This window comes from Numenius arquata, chromosome 5, assembly GCF_964106895.1.
Source record: "Numenius arquata chromosome 5, bNumArq3.hap1.1, whole genome shotgun sequence".
Lineage (NCBI taxonomy): Eukaryota > Metazoa > Chordata > Aves > Charadriiformes > Scolopacidae > Numenius > Numenius arquata.
In genome coordinates this window covers 66,380,284-66,407,507 of record NC_133580.1, presented here as the reverse complement: position 1 = coordinate 66,407,507, position 27,224 = coordinate 66,380,284, and positions in this window count along the sequence as shown.

The window sequence follows — 27,224 nt, the reverse complement described above, 5'->3', positions numbered from 1 at the left end:
TTAATGAGAAAAAAAATTAAAAGTGGGAACACCTGCTCACTTTCAGTACTTTGCAGGCTGATTTATTTCTCTCTCAATATGCACACATAATTCTCACTAACGCAATTGGAGTAACACCCATATATTTAGTGAAAAAATAGCCATAAGTGTTTCTGTCACTTCCCTAGGTATCATCACCATTTCAGTAGGACATGGACATAACAAGACTGCTAGTAAATCTTCTCTTTTTTATGTATATATGAATTTATAACTGAGCAGTCACTTTGAAATGCACATTTAGGGCTTGGTTTCCAATGGGGAATTGGCCCAAGCTTCCACATACATACACCTGCATAAACATTTCCAAACACTAACATCTGCAGATTAGTATTAAAATTGATTAATTGTATGCATCAGGACATCACTGTTTTGTCATGCAAGATGTTTATACAGGAAAAATAATCTTTTTTATACAATGTCTAGTTAATTATATAAATTCATTTTTTGCAAAAGGTTTTAGAAGACAAAATTGACAAAAAAAAAATTAGATACGCTTCTTAAACCACTAGGTCCCAGAACCTGAGAAAACATATTTACTAATTTTGTATATTCTCTCGCTTAGCATTTTTTTGTTGCCCACTTCAGAGACAGGAAGCTGTGCCAGATAAATCTTTAGTTTGACTCAGCATGATCATCTTTTATGTATGAATAGAAAGGTATATGTAGTTACACTTGAAGGGACAGCAGAGAGCCAAGATCTTAAAAAAAACTGCTTCCTAAGTCTTAGGAGTTGGATTTAACTCTAGTGCACTGGTCTTCTTCAGTAAGAACATATTCTTTAATAAAACTGCTTCAAGTTTCCAATTATATGGATGAGCTACTTCTCAGTGCAGGATGACCAGTATACTCTCTTATAAAGGCATTGAAATTCTTATATGAAAGCAAAAACTTTATGAAACTGAAAACTGAAACTGTGATGGGGATATTAAGGTTGCACAAGTAAGCATGCAAATGTCAGTGGTTTCCTCACAACCGTAAGGGAACAATTTTCTTCCCTTATTTTTCTCTCATGCATTTTTACATTTGCAGAGTATCTTTGAGAAACTCTGACTTAGCTGTTATGTACCTGATTTTCCTCTTTCAAAGCCTCATTTTAGGCATATTAAAGTCAAATAAAAGGCTTTCATTGTCCCCAGATGGCTTTCAGTCTAATTTACAATGAAAACCAATGTCATATCTTCTAAATTACTTGCATTCCAGCAGTTTTGCTGTAAAGGAACTGGTCAATCTTCAGTATCACACCAAAATGAAATCAACAGTGCTTTGGGTGATCAGTGTTTCTGTTTCCATACATGCTATAAAAGATAAGAAGCCAGAAGGCCACACTTTCCATCTTATTTTTTTTTTTTTCTATCAGGTTGCTTTATGCCTTAATATATGAACATTATTGCAAAAGTTCTGGCATGTTAAGCTTGCTCATTTAAAATATTGAGGTAATTTGATGATTTTTCTTAATGGTTCTAACTGATGATGGTGAAAAAATTGTCATGCTCTGTCCCCAAAGTGGTGGACTGGCATTTTGGAAAAACCAACAGATCGAGGACCACTGTGTTACATAATAAAAAGAATATTTGACTAAGGTATGAAAGGGGGAAAATGCCAGAAAAACAAGGGTAGAAGCCTCTGCTCTGCAAAATATGAGAGGATAAGTAAGTTCATAAATAAATAGATAAGCTTTTTCACTGAGTTTGTTATATACTATGGAAAAGAAAGCTTTAAAGAAAGATTGACAGGCAGTAAAAATATAATAATATTAGTAACTTAAATGTGATTAGCTAAGTAAAAGAGCTTTAATATGCATATAGAAAAACATCATTTCTCTGTAAGAAAAACTTGGATACTAATTTCTCCAGATAAAATAAAACCAGAACAAAATATGGGTAAGACTAATGTCTATAAACGAAATCTTATTTCATGATTTGTATCAGAAATATAGTCATTGGGAAAGAGTGGTGACTTCACTTTCCCGATGTTATTTGATTCTTCAAAATTATTTTCATTATTCAATTCAATATTTATGAGTTTAGTCAATGTCTCTGCAATTCTACTTTAAAGAAACAAACAAACGAACGAACAAAAAAAAGCCAAACCTTAATTTTAAACAGACAGAATGAGACAACTTGTAAACAAACATCTTTCTCTGAAAAATCTTGTGGCAGCAGTAAAACCCAAAATAATGAACTTTGGTCAGGATGCTCAGGGTAGAGACTAGAAAACACAATTTCCAAGTTATTAGTTATCCAGGTATCTGAGATGTTGTTCTGTTGTAGTCAGCACTAAGAATTATGTTTCCAGATCTGTAAAGACAAGGAAAGAGGATTTAGGTGTCATGAAGTCATGAGCAGAATAGACCAGAGAAAAAATATCATCTTTGTACCTATTTTACGTACATTTTGCAAGTTTTGCAAAGATCATTTTGCAAATTTCTCTGAAGTTACAAAGTAGAAGCAGTTTCTACAGGTTCTGTAGGAGCCTTCTGCAACTATAAATAGGAAGTGTCTAAACGCTTTACCATGTTTGAAATATCTGACCCAATTCAGAAGCAGTTTGTGTTATTTGGAATGGCATATAGTAACACTAGGGTTGGTTTTTTGGTTTTTTTTTTGTTTGTTTGTTTGTTTGTTTAGTTTTTCTTCTCAGTAAAACAAAACATCTGATCGTCATTTAGCACCCTTCCTTTATTGAAAATGTGACAGGTTTGGGAAGCAAGAACTAGATAAAATTGAATGGATGGTGTTGTCTACACCTAATACTTGCACTTGCAGAAGAATGCTTTTGCTGGTTCCTCACAAAATTTCTGTGAAAAGAATATACTGTATAATTACTGGAATTGATTACATATTCACAACTTTGAACACCTTAAGGGAAAACATGTTGAAAGAGGAGCATTCTGAATTTGAAGTGGATATGTAGTTAAAAGTGAAAATAAAAGTGAAGCAGACGTTTGCCTAGTTGGTAACTTCAGAAAAAAAATCCTACTTAGCCTTGTATGAAACAGATGGGATATTTGTCTCTCTCTGAAGTAAGAAAATGCATCTGCTTTATTCATCCCATCTTCTTTTAGGCTTACGAAACATGCCTGTGTGATAGGGAAGCTGTGAAATGGAAGGTGAAATGGTTCAGAAATACAGAGTAAGAAATAGAGAGTCAAATTGGAGTAGCCCTTTTGATTTCAGCAAAGATTTGTACATTAAAAGTTGATGGGTGGCTTAACCTTTCACACTCTGCTCTGTCGTGTACCTTCTGTAATCATACAACTGCCATTACAAGCCAACTCACTTGAGCATCTTGGGAAGAAAGTAAAGTTTTCAAAATATTTTCAAGTTGATTTAAACCTCTGTTTTCAAAAAGCCAGGAAATGACCAACCTCTTCACTGAATAAAGTATTCGTGTTCAAAATGAATGACAGTCTGCTCTTAAAGGTCCCTGTGGGATTTACTGCTGTGCTGCTAGAACAGTGATTCTTTACAGTGAGGTGTCAGGGGTCTCTTGTATATGAATATTCCAGGGTAATACCCATGTTGTGGAGGGTTTGGGCCTCACAGCTTCATGCAGTGACCAAAACAGTTAAACAATAGTGTTTAAATTGGCCTTCTATTTCCCAGGACTTTCAAATGAAGGCTGACATTCTTTCTGGAAGCTGTGCTTTACTGAAACACAAATTACTGAAGTCAGTTTGGGGATTAAACTGATTAAATTTAAAAACCTGCAGTATAAAGATGATATAGTGGCATCCAGGCATCCACTAACCAGAGGATTTCTGACTTCTGCGAACCTTTGAATCTGCTTAAATCCATAAATCTTGGACTGTCGAATAAACACTTGCCAAACATTTTTTAAGAATTCTGTACCACTGAAATATTTTTTATGGTAAGTTTTGATGCTACTGATATATATGTATCTATAAATGTGCTTATTAAAGTAATTGAAGCATTATCTGATTTATAAGATTTTAGAACTGCGAATGGCATTGTGAAGCTATTGTAGTTAAAGCTGGGATCTTCTTTCTGAAGCAAGATGCAACCATCCTCACAATCTAGACTGTGGGCACAAAAAACAAGGTTTTGCAGTTTACAGTCATCTTTGGAGTTACCTCGTCCTAGGAAGACATCTAATCCTTTAGAACCTTTTTGGTATCTTTTGGTATCATTTGGAATGGATTTTATTCTTCAGCTCAGGAGGACTTGTTTATATACAGATAAAATGCTGGTATTTTATAGACTTTGTAAACAGCTACATGTAAATTCATTTAAACTGCATTATGCCACACCTACGAGATTGCTGTGACACAACAGAATTATTAAACGCTCAGCTGCTGATTACAAAAAACTTTAATATTTTAACTGTATTGTACAAATACACTAAAAACAAGCACAATCAAACCAAATCAGAAAGCAGAATTGTTCCCCGAGTTTCTTCTTTTCCTGTACTTTTGGTTCAGTTTGGAAAAAATGAATTAAATCTATTAAAACAAGTGGCTAATTTGAATCCACAGCAATTAGAAGTAAATGATTAATTACTTCATAAGTGTTGTTCTATGACAGCTGTTTTTACCAGTATGGCATACAAATGGTTTTGTAAAATATGCTGTACAACTGTTTACCACTGTAATACACATGTTTAAACACAGTTTAATTTAAGATACTTGTGATAACAAGTGTAAACTCTGAAGGCAGATACTGGAGAATGTATAAAATACTAATCCTAAACAAACCCAGAATACTTTGAAAGGTAATTGTTATTATAAAGGGAGGCTGAAATCTCTACAACTGTAAACTCATAAACAAATATTATGGCAGTGGAATAAGGAACTTCATCTGACAGGTATGGAAAAATTGAATAACAATGCAACAGAAGAAAACAAACTTGTTACAAATTGCCATGCAATTAAACCTGAAAGTCATCTTAATTATTCTGCTTTCCTTGTAGACATTTCATGGCCTGTTACTAACATCAGATGCTCTTTCTTTTAAAACCTTAAAAATGACTGCATTCTGTGAATGTCACAGCTCTGAATTAAACTTTTTAAAGAAACAAACTAAGGGAATAATAAAACTACAGGCCCTCACTTTGTTGACATAACATTAGCTATGCATAATCCCTGTATCCAAATGCATACGTAACAGAGCCATCAGTAACTTTAAGCAGGCTACGCATCAGCGTGAGGTCATTGGTGGCTCCGCTCTGCACTCCTTGCCCACATAAAACCACACTCATTTAACTTGGAACTGCTGAAACAAAGGACAGGAAAATTGCTTATGGGAGACAAGTATTTCTCAAGACATTGAAAGATATTGAATTAAGATATGCAATGCTAACTTGAACTCAGATTTTTATATATATATACATATATACGTATTTATATACACAAATTTCTGCAAATTGAAGTCCAGGGAAAGATATTTTCATACAGTTTATGACGCCTGGGAACTCAATCTAAGATAAAGCTACACTGAAATGTTCTGATTTTTTTTTTTCCTTTTGAAAAATATTGATTCCTCAAAACTTTTTCACGAACATGCATTGTTTTCATTTCAAGTCTTCTCAGATTCTGGGGATTGATTAGCCGAAGTCTGCGTGTCTTCCTACACCAGGTTAGGAATATCGCTGAGCTGCAAGAACATTTTCTTCCTATGTGGCTTATTGAATGCATATTTGAGTAGATGGGAAAATGAAAAGTTGCAAGGATCACTTTCTAACTGAATGTAAGGACACTGACATAAAACATGGATAATTATGCTTCCTTAAACAAAACCCTTTGAATTAGACAAATCAGCAGTATTGAATCTAAATTACTAAAATACTAACTATTGAGCTATTCACTGTATGGGGCTTCCCCTTTTGACTGGAAAAGCCTTGACAGTGAGAAATCACGCTCCCTGATATGGTGTGTAGTTCTACCATAGAATAAACTGCAGAAGGTATTGAATTGGCATGGTAAAGATGGGCCAAGACTTTTTCAGAGAAGCATATTTCAATCTCTGATGTTGTTACCATCAAAGCCAGCTGTGTGAAGAGCATCAGAAAGGCATCTGAACAGAAAGGCAGAGGACAGCCCTGAAAACACCAATGATGTAGCTTTGACAGAGAGCCAAAAGCCTTTTTTTTTGGAGCAGATTACTAAATGAAAGCATGCTTTTGAGAAGGAAAACTGTCTCTGATTGTTTGCCCCTTCCATGTTCAGGAAAAGCATTCTTATATTCTTTGTAAATGGATAGAAATGCAACCAAAATTTTTTGATGCATATGATTAAAATCTATCCTGAAAGAAACAATTATTATTAGTAGTATTGACAGGAAAACTGGTTTCATGCACAAATGATGAAGACAATATAGTTAGAAGGAAAGCATAGTAAACTAACAAGTAGAAAGTGATAAAATACCATGGACTTTTCTATTTCCTAATAAATCAACTGTGAATATAGCATTTTTAGAAATCTAACCTGAAATAATTTACACTTTTCATTACTTTCATCTCTACAATGTTTTTTTCCTTTTTTAGTTACATTTCGAGTGTTTAATGATCTTTCTCTTCCTCTCTGGCACACTTAATTTCTTCTTCCCCTTTACCTTGTACTTTTCTTTTCCTCTTGACTTAAAGGAAGCCTTGTCAATCAACAAAATGACAGTATCAGTTAAAATGGGAGAAGGGGAACCAAAAGAGAAGACAATAGGACTACTGTGGGGAACTAAATATCCTAGAAAGAAAAAAGAAAGACAAAATATCCTTTCCAATTATGTCTTGACCTCGATTACATTATATATCCTTGTACTAAGTCATATTTCATTTGGGTGTTTATAATCTCTTTGGAAAACAACTCCTACTACAGTCATTTTAAATATTCACTGATGAATTACATAAACCCCAGTTTTCTACATTATTTGGAAATGATTTTCTCATGGATGGAATCACATAAAGTATACATCATTTTTTATTTTTTTATTTTTTTTTTTATTTCTAAGGAGGAGAAAACCACTTTGAAAAATAAATATATATTTGAATAAATCTGAATAAAATTCATATAAATCTACATAAAATTAGTAAACTATTTTAAGCGGTAGTAATTCTGAAGGCTCTTTTAGCCTTAATCTCCTACTGATAATTGTCTGGAATAACAAGAAAGTATCAAATTCAACTTTAATTTATCATAGTGTTGTGGGTTTTTTTGTATAAGTCATATAACCACAACTTTTTTCTCAACAGAATGAAGGTAGCAGCTAGGGCATGACTAGCTGACCATGTGAATGTGATCTTTTACATGCCATTTGGAGCACCACTGGAATAATTTAGACATCAAATTATCTAAAATACCTGGCAGGATAAGTACAGTATAAATGCCTAAACAAGTTTGAGATAGTTCAAATCTACATGAAATAAAATGCATTTGCAAACAGCAGCTGGTCCAATATTGTACCTGAAAATATTTTTCAAAAACTGTAGTTTTAAGAAGAAGGCCAGGGTTAGAAAATGTTGTATTTCTTTCCTAAGAAAAGAAAATAATGTAAGAGAAGTGGGAAAAAAAGTCAATTTGAAATGGAAGGGAGGTTCTCATTGGCATCAGAAACAGAAACATCAGACAACAGAAACAGGGAACTCGTGATTGTAAGGAAGCAGTCAAACTACACTTGAATAAAACTAATAAAATGAACAGTCTCTAAGCTCTCAGAGGAGAGGTTATTATGGTAGCACACAGTATATAGGAGTAAAATTTGTTCTCTACATGTACATACAGTTGAATACCAATAAATTGTTGGTACTGCTTGCAACGTCTTTGCTGTTTGATTAATATTTTTCATTCAAGTTTGGTCATCGCAAACTACACTTTGGTTTGCCACCAGAGGAGAGGCACTGGAGGGTGAATGTGAAAAAGTTAAAATGGGAGAACTGCAGAACCCAAACGGCAACAATAAATCAGAGTAAACTGAGATGATTCTAGTTCTGCATGTACATAAAGATATATAAACTAGTTAAAATATAGTGTATGACCTTTTCAACACGCTTTTAAAGCATTCTTCATCATTGGCTGAGAGGTCTCTTTTGGGGATACTTGGTTTAGGGAAATTGTGAAGTCTGGCAGCTGCCATCAGAGGCAAGGCTGCTGCAGCTCCATGTCCTCTAGGTCCAGCCTGATGTGAGGCTGAGCCTGTAGCCCAAATAATACATACTCTGGCAGGAGACAAGTGCCAGCATCTCTGCCAAAAGCAGCCCAGCCCCCATGGGCAAAGGTCTGGCCCCAGCTGTGATGGCCATTGCATCCCTGCAGGTTGCCTGGGAGCCTCTCCCAATGGCCACCAGCAGGACAGGGACACCCTCAGCCATGCTGACACAGAACTGGCCCCCAACCTTGGCAGCCAAACTGCACCGATGGGCTCGGGACCCTTATGAGAAGTTTTTCTCCAGCAGCAGACAGTGCCACAGACTGCAGAACTTCTCCTGGGCATACCTTGTCTTCATAATGTTGAACCAACAAGCTGTTGCTACAGCGACAAAGAGAATTTCCTAAGTAGTGATGAAATACAAGCAAACAAAGAGAAAAAAATCCAAGCAGTGGATTATTTTGTACCAGACTTTGTATTTCTGTGCTGTGAGAATCTCTAAGTGACTTATTATCAGCCTCAGAAGTAGCTTGGCAGAAAAATAGATCAGTCTTACCATAGGAAACAAATTTCTGCACATAAGGGTTATGAGGAGCTGAGCAGAAGTAGAAGATTTAAGTAAGCAAGGGACACACGATGGTCTTAAAGAAAAATTTCAACAAATCTGAACAGAATTAACTGATTTTTCTAATGTTGTTCATGACAGGTCCTGGGAACATGACATGACAAGAGACTGAAGGCTGAATTCAAATTAAAAACGTACTGTATCTGGCTGCCATAAATGCACATAAGCTCACAACGTATGCCAGAGCTTTTACTGATATTTCCCATATGATGGCTGTACCTACTATGTTTTTCTTCATTGGTATTTTATAGACAAGTAGTTCTTCTTTATGAAAGGAAGTTAGTGAACTAAAAGGATGGGGAAATTTTGTAGAACAGAGGAAGAATTGCTGAATGTACTTACTTTCCAAAACTAAAATAAACATTTAAGTGAAAAAAATTCTTCCAGAGAAATGTTATCAGAAGTCACAAGGACTATGAAACTTTAAACTTGTAATGAGCTGACAGCAAACTTAGATGCATAAATGGCCAAAACCAATAAATTGTTGACCTTTTATCCAAATGGGGTAACTAGGGGTAACTGGGAAATAATTTTATTTTGCCTTCGAAGGGAAAATTCTTGAGAATTTTTGCTATCAGGGCTTGAATGCATGCATGGGCCTTAATGGCCCCAACCAGGCTCCTCTAACCCCTCTCAAAGATGCACACACCCCCTGCCCCTGTTCCCGGGGACTCCAGTTAAGCTCAGGTCTGAGCATCAGGTCCCTGCCCGAGCCCTGTTGTAGGTGTCCCCGAGCTCAGCCCTGCTCCTGCCCATCCTAACTTGCTGACTGCGCTCTCCAGATTGATCTTTGACCTCATGACCTTCCATCACCATCACCTCCCATTACCATCACCTCCCATTTGTCAGGTGATGGGTGCACTGCTGGTGGGGTGTGCTGCTGATGCCACCCTGCTCTGCTCTGCTCACCTGCAGGATGGCACCCTGCAGAGAGCACTGCCCTGCCTACCCTGGGGCCGCCCTCCCACCCTCGCTCTCCCTGGCTTTTATAATTTTTCCTAGATGAGTGCAGTCCCTTGATGCTTAATATTATTTCCTACACTGGCTATAGCTGGCTGCAACACTTCTGAACAAAGCTATTTCTTTCCTGAGAGATAGGAAAAATGTCTCCATTAATTGGCAAAAGTAAATAACAACCAAACACTCTCTTACTGCTGTGCAATAACTTTACATACTGTCATGGTTTCGGCCGAATTTACCGAAACCAGACCGACAGATGGTCCTTCCCACTCCCCCCACTCCCCCCCCCAAAAGAGAGAGAGAGGAGAGAAAGAGATAAGGAGATTCAGAAGTTTAGAATGAACTAAACTACTTTAATGAAGAGTTAATATTAAAATAAAAAATAAAGAAGAAAATAATGAAATAGATACAATATATACAAAACCGTATCAAGCTCCCAGGATGACAGTCACGCCACTGGCAGGCACTGGGGAAGTCCCAGACTGGACTCAGTGACAAATGGGAACTGGATTCCAACTCTGGAGTCAGGAACACACGGATCGGGATCAAAGGCAGATGAACAGACAGAGTCCTCTCTGGACATCGGCCGTTGCAGGAAGGGGACTGACCCTTTGATCCCTCAGCTTTTATACTGAGCGTGGGGCAGATGGGATGGAATACCCCAGTTGGCCAGGTTTGGGTGACCTCTCCTGTCCGCTCCTCCCCACCGATGTGACCCCTCTACGTTTTTTCTGTTTCCGACCCTCTAAGGGGCAAATAACGAAATTGGCTGACCTTGGTTGTTATGGCAATAAGGATAAGCAAGGGCCTCTCTGCACACCATCCCTTGGCACGGAGCACAAACATTGGGCTGATCATTCTGAGAACGAGCAGTTTTCTCCACAATATGCTGTTAATTTCAGAGAGTTAGAGGAGGCCTAGCTAACAAGTAAAATTACAGAACAGAAAATTGGTTCGGTTTTACTTCAAACTGGGACACATACATACATGAAAAAAAACATTACCTAGGTTCCTAATTTGGCTATTAGGAAGAACTTAACATATCTAGTTAAAACAGAAGCCCCTCCTGCTCAGATATAGTCTCCGGTATTACAGGGAGTACCAATTTCTCGAGAAAGGATGATGTCATGTGTTTCAACAGTGTGCTGAAATAGAGATAATACCCAGACAAACTGTTTAATGCTGCAGATGATAGCAGTTACTCCAAATTTGAACAAAGTAATCTGGAACTCATTTGTACTTTGAAACTATGTAGCGTCCTGTGACAGAGTTTCACAATTCATGAGCATGTGAAGAATGACTTGCTTTTGCGTATTTTGAAGCTGCTGTTTAATATTTCACTGAGTACACTCTAATTTGAGTACTGCAGGAAATTACAAATGTTCAGAATCTATTCACTTATGCTAGATTACTCATGTTTTTATGCACCTCTGTAATAACCTTCACCTACTACCTTGTTGAGAGTTCTACTGTTTTGGTCTCCTACGTATGTACCATATCTCTCATCGCACTTCCCATCTTTCTCCAGAACCCTTTTCTCAAAATAAAAATTTACTCTATCTTTTCTGAGATATAATGCAGCTAATATTAATGGCGTGAGTATATGAGGATCTTCCAGTGATATAGTGATGTTCTCTGTTTTGATCTACATTTCTTTCATAATAATTCCAAACTTTCAATACTGTAATAGCTTTGTTGTAGAAGTGGTGAATTAGGAATGTGAGGCAAGCTCTGGAGGGAGATGTGTTTTATGAAGCAAATTGCTACAAATATAAAGAACAGATGAGTTTTTTGACTCGCAACCCTTTATTGCTTGCTGCTGCACACCCAGGCTTGTGAGTGTTGCATCTACTACATCAACAGGTAGTGACTGTTCAATTGATGTTTTCAGATACTTGCCTACAGCAATTCCAAGATTTGCCTCCTGAGTGATACTGGCTCATTCAGATCCCCCCATTTCATACATGTGGCTTTCATACATTTTGGCACACGGTTTCCCACCATGCCATTCCTTTACACTCACGATAATTATCTCTCTATATACTTTGCCTATCCTATTGCCAAAGTCAAAATGAGTTTGTAGGATGTACTATGGCCTGGGAAACTGTGCAATTCCTGGAAGAGGTGAGGAGTTGTGGAAGTCAGGCTTGCAGATATATCACGTTTTTTCTGAAGTAATTTAGCCTACTACAGAAGATTCATTTATGTTGTTGACTAGTTTAATCAGAATATTGTTGAAATTTAACCATTAAAATGTAAACCTGGAAAATCTTAAGATTTGACAAAAATCTTGAGATTTTACTTGATCACAGAATCACAGAATCACAGAATCTTAGTGGTTGGAAGGGACCTTTGAGATCATCGAGTCCAACCACATTAAAAAAACAAAAACAAAAACACACAAACAAACACAAAAACACAACACAAAACCAAACAAACAACAACACCACCCCCAAAAAAAAAAAAAAAAAAAAAAAAGCAGCATCCATCAACTAAACCCCACACACAACACCCCACCACAAACCAACAATCCCAGGCACTAGAGCATGCCCTGAAGAGCCACGTCTACACGTTTCTTAAATACCTCCAGGGATGGTGACTCCACCACCTCCCTGGGCAGGCTGTTCCAGTGCTTGACCACTCTCTCAGTAAAGTAATTCTTCCTAATATCTAATCTAAACCTCCCTTGCCGCAGCTTCATACCATTTCCTCTGGTCCTGTCGTTATTCCCTTGGGAGAAGAGGCCAACCCCCGCCTCTCTACAGTTTCCTTTCAGGTAGTTGTAGAGGGCAATGAGGTCCCCCCTCAGCCTCCTCTTCTCCAAACTAAACATGCCCAGTTCCCTCAGCCTCTCCTCATAGGACTTGTTCTCCAGACCCCTCACCAGCTTGGTGGCTCTCCTCTGGACACGCTCCAGCACTTCAATGTCTTTCCTGTAGTGAGGGGCCCAGAACTGAACACAGTACTCGAGGTGAGGCCTCACCAGTGCCGAGTACAGAGGCACGATGACTTCCCTGCTCCTGCTGGCCACGCTATTCCTGATACAGGCCAGGATGCCGTTGGCCTTCTTGGCTGCCTGGGCACACTGCTGGCTCATGTTAAGCCGGCTGTCCACTAAATTTTTGATTTTGGATAGAAAATATTTGACTCACAATAATAACAGCTGTAACAGCATAACTTCCATGATTTAATGGAAAAATTGTATCAACAAAGCAACATGGAGAGAATGGAAAATTTCATGTCAAAAAAGTTGACAAGTGGATTAAAATCCACATGGTGAAGCTGAATTGATTTTTATTGCTTTATCAGAATGGTATGGTGTTCATATTGTTGAAATAAACATGCATTACATTATTTTGGTATGTTTCAGTGAATTTAAGTATCATCGTGACAAGTGCTAGGAATATCATAACCGCCTATTAACATTTGTCCCATCTTTGTAGCATTAAGGTAATCCAGTGATATTTTGGAGGTGCAAAAAGAATTTCTTTAGTCATTCCTAAGGATACATATAACAAATATAATAAACATAACTGCTGAAGAGATTTATTAATTTTCTACAACAACAATAATGTCAGTGACATTATAAGCATGGGTTGATGCAGTAAGTCTAATATCTTTTTTCTTCAGAAGCTAAGGACTAGAATCTAGCTTCCGCAAAGCAAATCAGACTAAAATGGCCTGAGAAAAATCCCATGTTAATACTATGTGCTGTTTATATTAGACCACGAAATAGCTGGTATTAATCCTAAAAAAGCAGCAAGGTCCATTGCAATACCAAAACCAAAACAAACCAAAAAATCCAAACCCAAAAACCAAGCAAACAAACAAAGCTCCAAAAAAGAAGTTAATTTAGATGTAAACATGAATTATTTGGAGAAAGTTAATGGAAAAATACCAATTACCAAAGCAATTGTGGGAACTATGGATTATTTTTATTGTGGTTTTAAGACAATATAAGACAGTGTTGTTACATGTGAATTTCAGTCTCTTTCATCTAATAACATCTTCTGATAAATTCTGCTTTTTTGTTCTCACTCCTTTCTGCTCTCTCAGGACAGTGGTGATGGAAAGAACATTACGTTTTACTATTCAGTCCCTTCTCATTTGTCGTGGAAGCTTGATGTCTGCTCAGTAAAAAACATGCGAAATTTTGGTGAATGATTATCATTCTGAAATTTGTATGCCAAAATCTTCTTTTATGGATGCATTGACAAACACTTGTAGGTTTTCCAGAATAAAAATGGGTCTGCAGGGGATTTACTTTTATGTCTTGACACCTTTCCAAAAAGTCACCTGATACAAAAGTCACAATGCAGCTAGTTATTTTTACTTGCATACATCTTATGGACAGCTATTAATTCAGAGGTTAATTGGGTTATATTGATTGATATTACTTTTAAAATCCTATCTAATTAGTTAACAATACTCCGATAATTCAAGAAAATTCACATATTTTAAAATATGATTACTTTTTTGCTGTTGGAAATTATATCATAGGATATTTATAACCAGCAAAATACTGTAAAATATCTTAGTGGATTTTGCTGGTTCTGCTTAAAAGAGTTATTGTGTATGTAATTGTGCATCTTACCAGATCTTTGAACACAGTGGTAACACTTGCTTTACTGTCAAAGCATTGAAAATCATGACACTAAATATTTCCATCTTGTTATTATCTGTATTTGCAAACTATGTACATCATTTTTGTCTTTCATAATTCTTGTAAACAATAATGTAAATAATTTTTTTTTTCCTGTTTGGAAACATTACCTTTTTTTGGCTGTAATATGTGTGTGTGCAGTGTGTGTGCAGAAAAGAAAAAACATGCAGAGAAATTCCATTACAGAAGCAACCCCTGAAAAGAGAAAACTGATGATACTAACTATTCTTGTCTGATAACAGTAATGTTAAATTGTGGAAGCTTTTGTTTTGAAATGTAATATAGCGGTAAAATTGATCCTGAGCACATTTCTCCTAGAAATTGCTAATTAGTACTCTCATTCTGAGTAATTGAAAGAACTATTGAATTTGTGCAATGCTTTACTAACCTCAAAGAAAATAAGAATATTTCCTAATTTGAGAAAGATTAAGCAAAGAAGTAGTTTTAACTTCATATTCTAATTACACATCATTACCTTCACTATGCATGGTAGATTTGCCGAAATTCCTGATGCGCTTTTCTAAAACGGTGTTACCTCCCGTAGGTCTCAGAATATCAGGTAATCCTGATTATTAAAGTGGAGTGATTTTTAATGAGTGAACAGATAGCAACTTCAGTCCTTTTTCCTGAAATCATCTAATTTACAACTTAGGTGCCAGAAATGATGTGCTTTGCTCTGTAGTTCTCTCAACCTAATATACTCTTATAGTATAAGCTGTATTAATGTATAATTCAAGAAAGCATGTGGTTGGCATGAGTTCTTATCCTGGATTTCTAGTGTCTTCTTTCCAATATTTACACTCTTAGTGACAGTTCGGTACCTACTTGCTTTGAGTTCCAAAGTCAGCAGGTTAAAGTCTTAAGTTGACATTTCAAAAGTCAGATGTTCTAGGATTACAGTTATAACTTTAAAGAAAAAATAGTGCTTTTTTTGCCCCGCTCCAAGACTGAGAACAAAAATTAGGTTTAGAGAAACCCCTGGAAGCTTGTGTAAATAATAAAACTCTCAAGCCTTAGACTACGCAGGAAGAAGTACCAACTTCTTTGTTATGAAAGCATCAATCCCTCTCCTCTTTTTTACCTGTAATTTTTTGCAGGAGCTGGTGGCTTCATAACGATGGTTGTATTGGTTGTATTTCCCTTTTATTCCCTTCAGAAATTGTCCCCTGAATATTTTGTGTAACATAAACAATTTTTTTTTCTGATTATTTGCAGCACAGAAGACAAGAAGAAATTTATGAACTCATATAAGATTGTGTTGTTATTTAAAATCCCACTCTAGTCTCAGTAGCATCTTTACTGTATGAAATTAGCCATGAAGTCCAGTTGTCGTGTTCTAATTTGCTCACCCAAAATTCATTAATGTTTCCACTACTTCTACTACTTACACAGCAAAGAAGGATTTTCATCCATTCTTGGGCCTGAAATCACAGATAGATTTAAAATACAAGTAAGTCTGATTGATAGACATTCTTTTGATTTCTGTTTTCCAATGAATTGATTTAGAATTGACTTCTCAGTAGCATGAACATTACAATAAGAAAATTGCAGCTATGTTTTGTATGGTTTGAATTTTGAAATAAGCAGTTTCTATTTCAGAATTGAAAAGGAAACCCAGCACGTACAATCTACTAATGTCATGCATATTAGTATTACGATTAGGCTGGGTAATCTAGACAGAGTGCTTTTGGAGTCTGCATTTGGGAAAAGGTTAAGAAATTTCAGAGAGTGTAAAGGAAACAAATTAAGTTGAAAATGGGAGAGAGGACAACGATTTGTAGGGGGAACATTATAAAGCTGTGAAATGAAGTCCCAATTATACCAGGGTTAGAAAAACATGCAAAGAAATTATTTATACCTCAAAATTGTGAATTGATTAATGGGAGAAAACACTTGGCAATGTTGACAATGTTTTGGAAGAACCTAAGGAGATTTTTTAATCCTTTCATTAACAGATTTTACCCACCAATCTTCATTGTTTTCTGCCTTCTCATCCATCCACTCATTATCTCGTCTGCTGTTGAGAGTCAGAAAGAAGTCTGTTCTAGGAGCTGTTGCTTTGAGATTTAAAGCTTTTTGGATTTTTATGACTAGGTAACCTTATTCTTTTGTACCGCATTTAAACAGGATCAGAGATGACAGCTACAGGGCTAAGAAGTCCACGGCAACTGAGTATAGATACATCTCACTGTTAGAACTGCACCTACCTTTAAAAAAAAAAACCTAAATATCTGCTTCTGTTTCAAAATGAAAAAAAAGAATTCATGTTTTAAAATTGCTAAACTTCTGTAAACAGAAATATTTTTCTCCACATAACTGAAAAAAGCTTGTTTTTTCTTTTATGATCTGCATCCAGAAGTATCATTTTGCAAATGCAAATGAGAAGAAATTGACAATGTTGAATATGCTCTGAAAGTATAGTAGAATCAAATATCAGGGACTGATCTCAAATCAACAGGCAGTTTTGTTGATGAAACTGAATATCTAGTGACGAACCACATGATTTAAAGCTCAAAATCAATTCATTCAAGGCTTGTTCCCAAAATATTAATGTAATGAAACAGTGTTGTAAGAGAAACCTCATATTATTTTTTTCTGAGAAGGCACTTTAAAATGTCTTCTCAACAACAGGAAATGTTAAATGATCTGAAGTCACTGCCGAATGTATAATATCAAAATCATGTTACTTTAAAAGAAAAAAAAAAATCTGAATCTCTCTTCCAACTTCCTAGCACTACAACATACAGGCAGCTATCCCATTTCCTGCTGCACTAATCTTGATCTTACCTTCTTTAAATTCCCAAAAGATTTTGATATTTTAATTGAAACCAGAGCATTTTAAAAATACTACCTTCCTTTTACTACAATCTGCTTCATCAGAACAGAGCATGGAGTGTTGATGAGGCATGCCAGTCAAAATCTACAGTAAAAATTGAGACATTCAACTTCAAAACTGCAATATTTTAATTTACTTACTGATCTTTCCATCATATTTACATGAAGGTAATAAAAAAGAAAAATCAAATTTATGATAGAAACAGAAATTTAAAAACTATTGAGAATCAGCCTTTCTGGAGTTTAGATAGTTTTCCATCTGCTCCAAATCAATACCTTTTTGCTACAAGGCACAATGTAGATTATTTAAGTGTTCTTTGGAAACACTGGGAAAACTTTAGGATATCATAATAACTCTACATTTACAATATAAGACATTTTATTCCATAGAAATAACACAAATGATGAACTAATGGAACTCAAGCACAAAAATCTTAAGATCAGAAGGCACTGTACAGTTGCTGTAAAAAAAGCCCTCATGAATTCAAGTCATTGTTCTTTCATTGTATTTTGCACCAAGTATAAATTCAACCAATGTCTCTGCTCATTTTCAAAATAATAAGAATTCTTTTCATGCATATATACTAATAAAAATAATTACTTGATTCTGTTAAGGAAAGCTAGGCCTGTGTATTTCATCTGTCATATCGAATATTTTTGGCTGTTTCAAAGCATGTTGACAAACTGTGATTTAACAAAACAGGGCACATCATTCTTTATATAAGATTAAAAAACAATGGCTGCTTAGTTGCCTGTAAAAGTTACAAGAAACATAAGGCTGCTATGAGCACTAGGTCAGTCTTTTGGATGAAAGACATGGAACATCTTTCCATAAGAATAACGTCTATCTATAGAGAATTTGGGTGAGCAGGATTATGATAATAGTCTATAAAATAAAGTTGGGAATAGAGAATGTGACTAAGAGTTAGTTAGTTCTTCTAATACAAGAACTGGGTATAAGTGGTTTTATTAAATTTCTTTGGGGGCTACACATATACCTCTACTAAAAGCAGAATTTCATCTGTACATATTGATCAAAAGTCATTTGATGATTCAGACTAACTTTGGATTAGGCTGAAATTTCATTTGGTGTTTGGTTTGGTTTTGTTTTTTTTTTTTGAAAATAGAGTCCATTTAGGAGTCAATGAGAGGGGATAAATCTTTTCATTAGTTGTCTATCCTACTTACTTTATTAAAAGTTGTTTGTTTTTCTTGCAACATCCTCAAAAATGTCTTCCATTTTTCTATATCTGATGCTCTGTTTTTGTTTTACCTGGCCTGACTTATTTATTGGATTTCTTTTCCTATGTTGAATGGTTTAGTTGTTTTCTTTCTCTAGTTGTTTGCTTTCTTCCTCTAGTTTTGATTCACAAGAGACACTGCTTCAGTTTTACATCACCTCAGCAGAAGTTTGTCCTTTTTATTGATTCTGCATTTTTTATTTTGGAACCGGGTAATAAAAATCTTAAAGTCTAAACTATAAAAAACAGTAATTAATTTCAGTCAAAAAAGGGAAACAAATAGAATCATAGAATTGTAGGGGTTGGAAGGGACTTTTGGAGATCATCTAGTCCAATCCTTGTGCCAAAGCAGGTTCATATTCAAAACACAATTTTTCTAAATGTGGAAAATTAAAAAAAAAATGGAATGGAAAATATCCATAATGATAGAAGATGAGAGAAATAGCACCAGGAAAGGATGATGGTGTGGTCCAAACAGTAAAGGAGTCTGACAATGTGTTATAAATGAAAACATTATTGAGGCAGTAGGAAAGATGAGCAGCAACTCACCCAGTTCCTGATAGCAAATACAGGATCAGAAGCAATGCTGAGGCTTTTGAATGTGGGTAAGAGTCGCGCTGACTCTTGGCTCCACCAATGGTAGTGTGATTTGGAAGAATCATAACTCGTGTGAACAATGTGGGGGCATCCTGTCAGTGTCCGTCAGGGGGCAGGGTGTTGGCAGTCTGTCTACGCTACCAAATTTGGTCCAGAAACAGGATGTCAGGAGGCAGGGTCTCTGATAGCCCAGTGAATGTTAATATCCAGATAATTATGATGATTTCTATTCTCAAATCTAAATGCTTTTTAGTTGGTACATTCGAAGGACTTTGGAAGTATAAATATTTTTAGTTGCAAATAGTAGTTTGAAATGTTCATAAGAAAGAAGTTATTCTGCAAATAAGTTGTATTTTACCTTTCCATAAACCAATAGAAACAAACTTCAATTAGCCCAAATTTGTACATGCTAAGGAATGTTTTGGCCTGTTTCCTAAAAAATTATTTAGATCGATGAAGTAGTTGCAAACTCTTCTATATATTAATGTTTTGTTTCTTTTTCTTTTTCTTTTTCTTTTTTTTTTTTTTGGAATGAAACTTTTATGACCAAGAGAAAGAGAACAGAATAAACAATGACACTGCCAACATCAACTTCCAGCTGACAGTGCATAAGTTCTTGATATGAATCTTAGTTCAAGAGGATATTAGAATAAATACACAAAACATCTCAGTTTACAAGTATCCTTGTGTAGAAAACAAGTAGGTAATTTTATTATATTTTTCCATTGAAAAATAGTAACATCTGTTCACTCAACCAGCTCACGGGAAATGACAAAACGGGTCTGCACAGATTATCTAAGAGATGTTTCATCATGGTTCGTAATGAACACATATAAAAAATTAATGGCACAAGTGTCCAGACAAAGCTACTGAAAAAGTCAACATTATATTTGAGGTGGATTTTGAAAAAAAAGAAATGTATATTGAATAGCTAGAAAACTTCATATATTGATTAAGACATAAACCCCTCTATTCTTTTCTTGTCTTCCCACAGTCTTTCTCCACTTTTGAGAACTCTGAAGGATATAAAACAGTGAGACCATCAAACAAAGGCTGATACATATGTGTTTGGGGAGGTGAAAAAGGTAGATGGAAGACGGATCTTGAAAATTCTTGATAAAATTGATGGGATTGCCCCTATGTATGTCACTCTAAAGTCTTTGAATTCTTTCTCTATCCAGCTGAAGGTGTCACTGTGGTATCTAAGCCTTTTCAGTCAAAATGTGAGAGATTCATCACAGAACCTCTTCAGTAACTCTTTTCTCTTTTTTTTAAGGAACTCTTTATTTGGTGACTGGAGATAAAGAACAAGTAGGTGTTACTGATAATAGAGAACGTTGGGCACTGAGCAAGATACAACCATATACTTCATCTGCTTTATACAGCAGGAACATGCCACTGTATCAAGACCGCTGATATGAAGCTTCATTCAATCAGTCTGTGAAAGCCTGGAAATAATAAATGGTGCAAGCAGGACAAAAGTTGGTTCAAAACAATAGTATCTGGATCAAAAACTCTCCAAGAAAGATCTTTTTGATGTGTTTCTGCGGTATCTAGGTCAGTGGATCTGTGCCTATGGATTACAGCAATAAGAATAAGAGTCACCTGACCATGATCCCTTATGATTTTCAAATTCTATCTTGTTTTACATGCTTCTGTTTTCAACCTCTACTTGATGAATATGAGTAATATTCTTTCTTCAAGTTCATGCCCTAAAGTGGTACTTTTGACTCAACTCAATATTTCTAGTCCATTCCAAATGGAATAATAATATTGCTTTCTATTCATGATGCAAGTTTATAAAAAGTTCAAATAATGCCATTAGTGATACCTACTGATGTTTTCCCTAGAAAATGAAAATGCTGAAAAACAATTGAGATAGGCATATAATTTATTCTTATGATTCTGTGTTTTCTAGAAGGTTTGTGAAATATCCTCGTTTTTAAAAAAAGAGAAAATATTCTGCTAGTCAGTCAGCATCAAGTATCAGCTCTTTCTCTGAGCGATACTGCAGAAAGGTGATTTCCTTGGGGAAAAGCCACATGATGACATTTTCATGTAGGATATTTGGTGTCAAACATAAGTCACATCAGTGTCAACAACTGTGAGATCTCTTTGGGAAGCACTGCAGATCAAAATATTAGCATTCATTATTTTTACACATCAAACAGTTGCTCTCAGAAAGTCAAAGTGGAATAAGGAAGTCAGGAAAGATTCAAAAAAACCTGTAAAAGGATGCATCGCCTGCATGAAAATGTTATCTGAGACCAAAACCTATCATAATGACTACTAATGAGATGATGTACTGAGAAGGAATAAAAAAGAGGCTGAGTTGAGACTCTAATAATAATTATGAAGGGATTCAAATAGGACCTGTTTAAACAATGCAGGGAATGATCAATGAACTAAGTATCGTTCAAGACAAGTAAGAGCAGCAAAGGTGAGTCCCAAATGATAGCTCAGACTATCTAACAAGATCTGATAATTAATAATGACAACTGTGGCAGAAGTTTCTACTGTTAATAAACAAATCTTATCAGAGGTTTAGTTAAGAGGTTGTTTGCAAAGCATTTTCTCTGCCTTCCTGAGTCAAGACTGTTACAAGAAACAGTATTGATCATGAGATAAATACAGCAGATGCATCAAAATATTCAGATATAAATAAATTACTTAGTAGGTCAGCAATTATAAAACAGGTAAATGTAGAATTGTGTTTAATTTTTTTAATACAGTCTTATGTAGTTGAAAGTTCTTGATTGTATTCTCAAGGGAATGAGAGGTCAGCAAAGAAATTTCTTAGACCTGCCTTCTGAGAGAAACACAAAAAATAAAAATGAAATGAAATGAAATGAAGTCAAATCAAATCAAATCAAATCGAAAATCCTGCCATATCTTTATGGTTTGATTCTTGTTAAAGATTTCAGTTTCTTTGAATCATAGTTTTAGTATTTAAAACTATTATAATACCTCCCTCATTACGACTCGCCATTTCACCGATGTCACTGCCAACAGACTTTGCAACCTGTGTATCGGGCAACTGTTATCTGCATTGTTATCTTGAGAAACTTAAATTAAATAAACTTTATTGGCTCTTCATCTTGTGTATTTGAAGACAGGTTTTTTTGGACAAAGATGATAAAGATACTGCTTTCTCTACCTATCCTCCAGACATTAAACTGTTGAGTGCTAAGAGATTCTGAAGCACTTGGGTATAATTCCAGAGGCTAGAAAAGGAGCTAAGCAAGTTAATCTGTACTTTGACATAGACACGAGAGAAGCAGCAGCTTGTCCTCATAATAAGAATATGTATGGAATGAATATTTTCGGTGTACTTTAAATAAACTGCAGATGGCAGATGAACTCTGCACAGAGTGGGGGAAAGATTCCTGGCTTTTTCAAATCAGGACTCTGAGGAGTTTGTTTCAGCAATTTTAGACAAAATTTTAGACAAAATTTTGACAAAATTTTGCCAGAAGCCTCAGACGCATTCAAGACTACTTGCCTACTTGCTATTATCTTTCTTCCAGTTTCCCAGGCTGGATGGGTTATTTCTTCTGGTGGTGAGGTTGTGATGATATCTCACTATCTGTTCTAGTGTTGTTCTTGCACTAGTTGTTCTAGTATTTGTTCTTGCACAAAATTGGTTGTGCATTACTGGGTAGTGTTTTGAACAGGGTTAGTCATGCATAGACATGATTATCTTAGTTTGTATTATCAAAGTGTTACACCTGGCTTGGTAACGTATCTCTACAACCCGTTCATTACTGAGAAAGGAGTTTTTCACTTCTGAGTCCATGTTATTATTATTATTGGTTGTGTTTTTTACAAGCTCACACTTGATTATGTAAGACCAGTGTATGGATGTTTCATTTCCAGTTGGCTTGGGCTGGATTTTGCTTGCTAGTAGATGACAAAAACAGGTAGATCCACTTATTTGTGATTTGTTTTGATGATGTAAATTCTGGTCCTACAGATGAAATCTTGATTTTTGCAGATTTAGAGATTCTACAGTTTTCGGTAAAGATAGAATTTTTCCGTATTTATTTAGTATGGAAGACATTTGACTGTCAGACTCTGCATTAACATCCTTCAGCCTTATCAAATGCCTGTAAATTTAATACTGGCTCTGCTCACCAGCCCCTAGAGAGCTATATCCTGACAGCTGTTGAATGTCTTCAGCTCCCAACTCCACTGAAGCTGAAGGGACTTATGAACACTCAGCATAGGATTATCTCTGCAACGATTAAAAGAGAAAGAGAAAAATAAATCCTTAAAGGCATTGAAAAATTTTGGCAGAAAGTGCAGTGAGCTATTATTGATTTGTACCCACTTCAGGCCTAAATGTGTCATAACTTTCTTAAATATTATTTGAATTTGTGTCATTTTCATTTTTGTATTGCTGAATAACAGTGTAGCAATGCATATGTATCATAGAAAAAAGTACATGTGATATTATTTAATTCACTTAAATTCTACCTCACAGTTAAATAGGCTCCTGAACTACCTTTTCGAAAAATTGACACAGACAAAATGGAAAATGTCCAAAAGACTTTGCAATTCATCAAGTGTAATGGCCAAGAAAAGAAATTTATTTACAGTACTCGCACTTCTTTACAGCCACAGTGGCAGTAGACTGAACTACGGTCCTTTTATAGAGTTAGGAATTAGCTTTCCATTTGAAATCAATAATGTGTTGTATGAGGTCACTGCTTAGTAATCCCTAGAATGCTTTGTGACAGAGCCTTTCTGATAGATGTGAGTACAAGAGAACTTCATAGGCTTTATCTGGTGATAATGATTTGACTGAAAAGTGAAGAACTGATGAGGTATTGTGAACTACAGCTTTTAACAAACTCTGTCTAGTAGATGCTCCTTTACTCTCTAAAGGACCCTTAATCACAGCTGTATGGTTTCCATATGTTGCTTTTGCTTATGTGATTTGCTGCTTTAAAAACAGTGATCTGTTTTTAATAGAATAAATAAGAATAAACAGAATAAATAAAAAAACAAGTTGAAATAGCTACAATTCCTGCTGGCTGCTCATTACACTATCACAAGTCATTTTAATAACCCTTCTTAGTGATAAGATTCAACTTCTATAATTAAACTGTATTTATAAATGGCATTAATATTTTTAATGGGATTGTGTTCTCACATTCATTCTGAGACTTTCCTCCTTTTACTGTGCAACAACCTGAAAAAATGCTAGAACAACCTTTTTTTTCCAGCATCTGAATATACAATATAGTTTAATAATTTTTCTAGGGAGAAAAGTTTTAGAATATAAGACATTAAAAATTATAGTATTAAAGGCTGTAACTGTGACACTCCTTCAGATAATATCTATTCAATTTCTTAGTAATATGAAAAATAAACTTTGTGAGGCCTCAAGATATTACCTGGTTCATCCTCTAAGTCTAAAAAAGGATCAAATATGCCTAAGCAATTCTTGTCGGATGTTTGTATAAACTGAAATGTAGGGAAATGTAGTGATGGAATAAATCCTCAGACAACTTCTGTTAATGTTCAATTATGCTTATAAAGAGAAGTTGATCTTAATCTTCAACCTATATTTTTTTTGCTGATTTTTAGTCACCCTCCTTCCTACGCTCCTGTATCAGATGTGAACAACTATTTCCCTCGTTCCTGCATGCATCTAACCTGACCTAAAAGTTTTGTTTTATCGTCTTCAGTGCTCTTCATTTTACTTAATTTCACTTGTTTACATGTACATGTCTACATCTACTTAGGCTCAGACCAGTTGTCTCAGATCCCACCATCATTAATGAAAATGAAATTAATACAACAATGTAAGCATTAAATAGATAGCTATTTTGTTTTCATTCGTTAGGTATTCTCTGCAATATGTCAACATCATCTTGAATTCGTCTTCTATAAATTTTGGTTTACTTCATTTGACTTAAATTCAGTTTGATATTGTCTGCTGATTTAAAAGAAATACTCATGATGTGGCAGTTTAAGTTCTTGAATAAAATATTGAGTAATATCTGGATGAGAATAATAGAAAACAGTTTTATTGGTCTTGGTCTTAATCTACTGTACTTGTGTAATATTTTCTTTATTTTTTTTTTAATGTTTCTTGCAATCCGTATCTCATCCCAAACTAAGCTTCTTTATTTTACTCCACAAATACGGACCTGTTAGTCTCATTCTCAGCAACATGACCTACTTTATGTTGTCTTTTCCACACTTTGGGTTTTGTGAGCTGAAAAACTTGCAATTTTACCAGGTTAGTTTCGTACTTCATATTTTTCCTCAGGATGCAATATAAATGTAAGGAATACTTAGTGGAATATAGCAATTGCAATACACAGTTCAGTCTCAATCCCAGTATGATTCCTATTACCCGTCTCTATAATATGCTCAGGGTCATGATGCTGGGTGTGCCCAGTAGCTGGAATGGAATACATGGGTTGAAACCAGCTGAAACCCATTGCTCTCTTTGAAATTCTTCTGTTAATTGTTCATTTTTCATCCTCTGTGTTGGACTGAGCCATGTATTCACCCCCTGCCATGATCGTCTGGCTAACACAGGAAGGCATTCATGCATTTTTAATGCACTCAGCTGTTGATAGCTGTTTATTTAAAAGAAAGGTCCACCCTTTCATGTGTTGAGAAACAGTCAGCTTCTTTGCAAAAACTATGGGTAGTCACAGCCTTCATTATTCTCTGAGCTTCATGGGTACATCTCCCTTGCCCGTTTCCTCTGAGCCTTCTTCAGTTGGAGGGGTTTATTGGTAAGTAATACCCTTCTCTCTCTTTTCTTCAATGACCTTTAGAGGTCCTTTCCAATCCAAACCCTTCCATGATTCTATCATCCCTTCTTATTTCCATTTGTATAATTACAATGGGTTATTTCAACATTGTTGCTGGACTAATTTGCTGCAGCAATGGTATAAACTTTGCATGCAGCACAAGGAAAGTACAAAGCTGAGAATCTAGTCATTAAACCAAAAGTATAAAGGAAGGATTTTAGAGGGAATAATTCTGAATCTTTAGTACTGCATCCAATTAGTCAGCTAAATCATTTTACCTTAGAATTATAAAAAAAAAGAATTTATATGCTGGCACTTCTGCTGGGTCAATATGGCCATCACATTCTACATACGTAAAATAGAAATGAGCTTTCCTTTCTGTGAATTTGGAAATAATATTAATTCTTACACTCCTGTTTCTGTACAATGTCAACAGTATTTATGCATGTGTTTAGAAGAGCTGCTGATTAGGTAACTAACATTTTCAAATGCCTGCCAATGCAATATACTATTAAGGGGAATAGTAAAAATTCTTTTTTTTCTTTTAAAACAAATGAAAAACAGACAAAAACCGAACAAACAAACAAAAATCTGAATTGATCCTACTCAGTCTTTTTTTTTCCCTAATAAAGATCAAAACATTAATACTGCCAGATATTAATACTGATATGTGCTTGTGAATCAGTAAAATACCACGGGTTGCCCAATATGACTTTATTTATTTATGTATTTGTGTACAAATGTGTACCTGTCCTAGCTTTTGAGTTGTTAATATCCAGTCTTCTGTTTACGTGATAGAATACTTGATAGGACAGAAATGACAATCAGAATTTCCATTTTCAGAAAGAGGCAAGCTTGCTGGAACTGCAAAGGTAGACATCTTCAAGTCACATTTGCTTACTCAGCACAGTTCAATGTTTTTTTAGTGGTATAAGTCATGAATGGAACTGTAGTTTCAGTACTCTCCCTGTGCTTGGTTTTGAAATGTGCACAATATGCTTAAAATTAATATTTCAATATAATTAAAATTTAAAATTTAATATTTAAATAGTAAATCATATTTGTCATGTAAAATGTATTCAAACAGGTGGGGGCATCACAGTTTAAAGTGGTTAATAAATTTTAATAATTATTAGGGAAGATAGACTTAACTTAGGAAAACAACACACCTACAGTTTGAAACAGAACTGAAGTGTCAAAGCCAGCCAATAACATGCAGATTTCCCAGTTTGCTTTATGAGAAACAAAAATACAGCATGGTTATATTTAAGTTTGTTTTAGCATAACAACACCAAACTACTGCATTTCTCTTACTAATAGCAGTTTATTTGTCAGAATTTTATTTTTTCACTGAAAAAAACCCTGCTATTTTAGAGATAGGTGGAGGAGAAA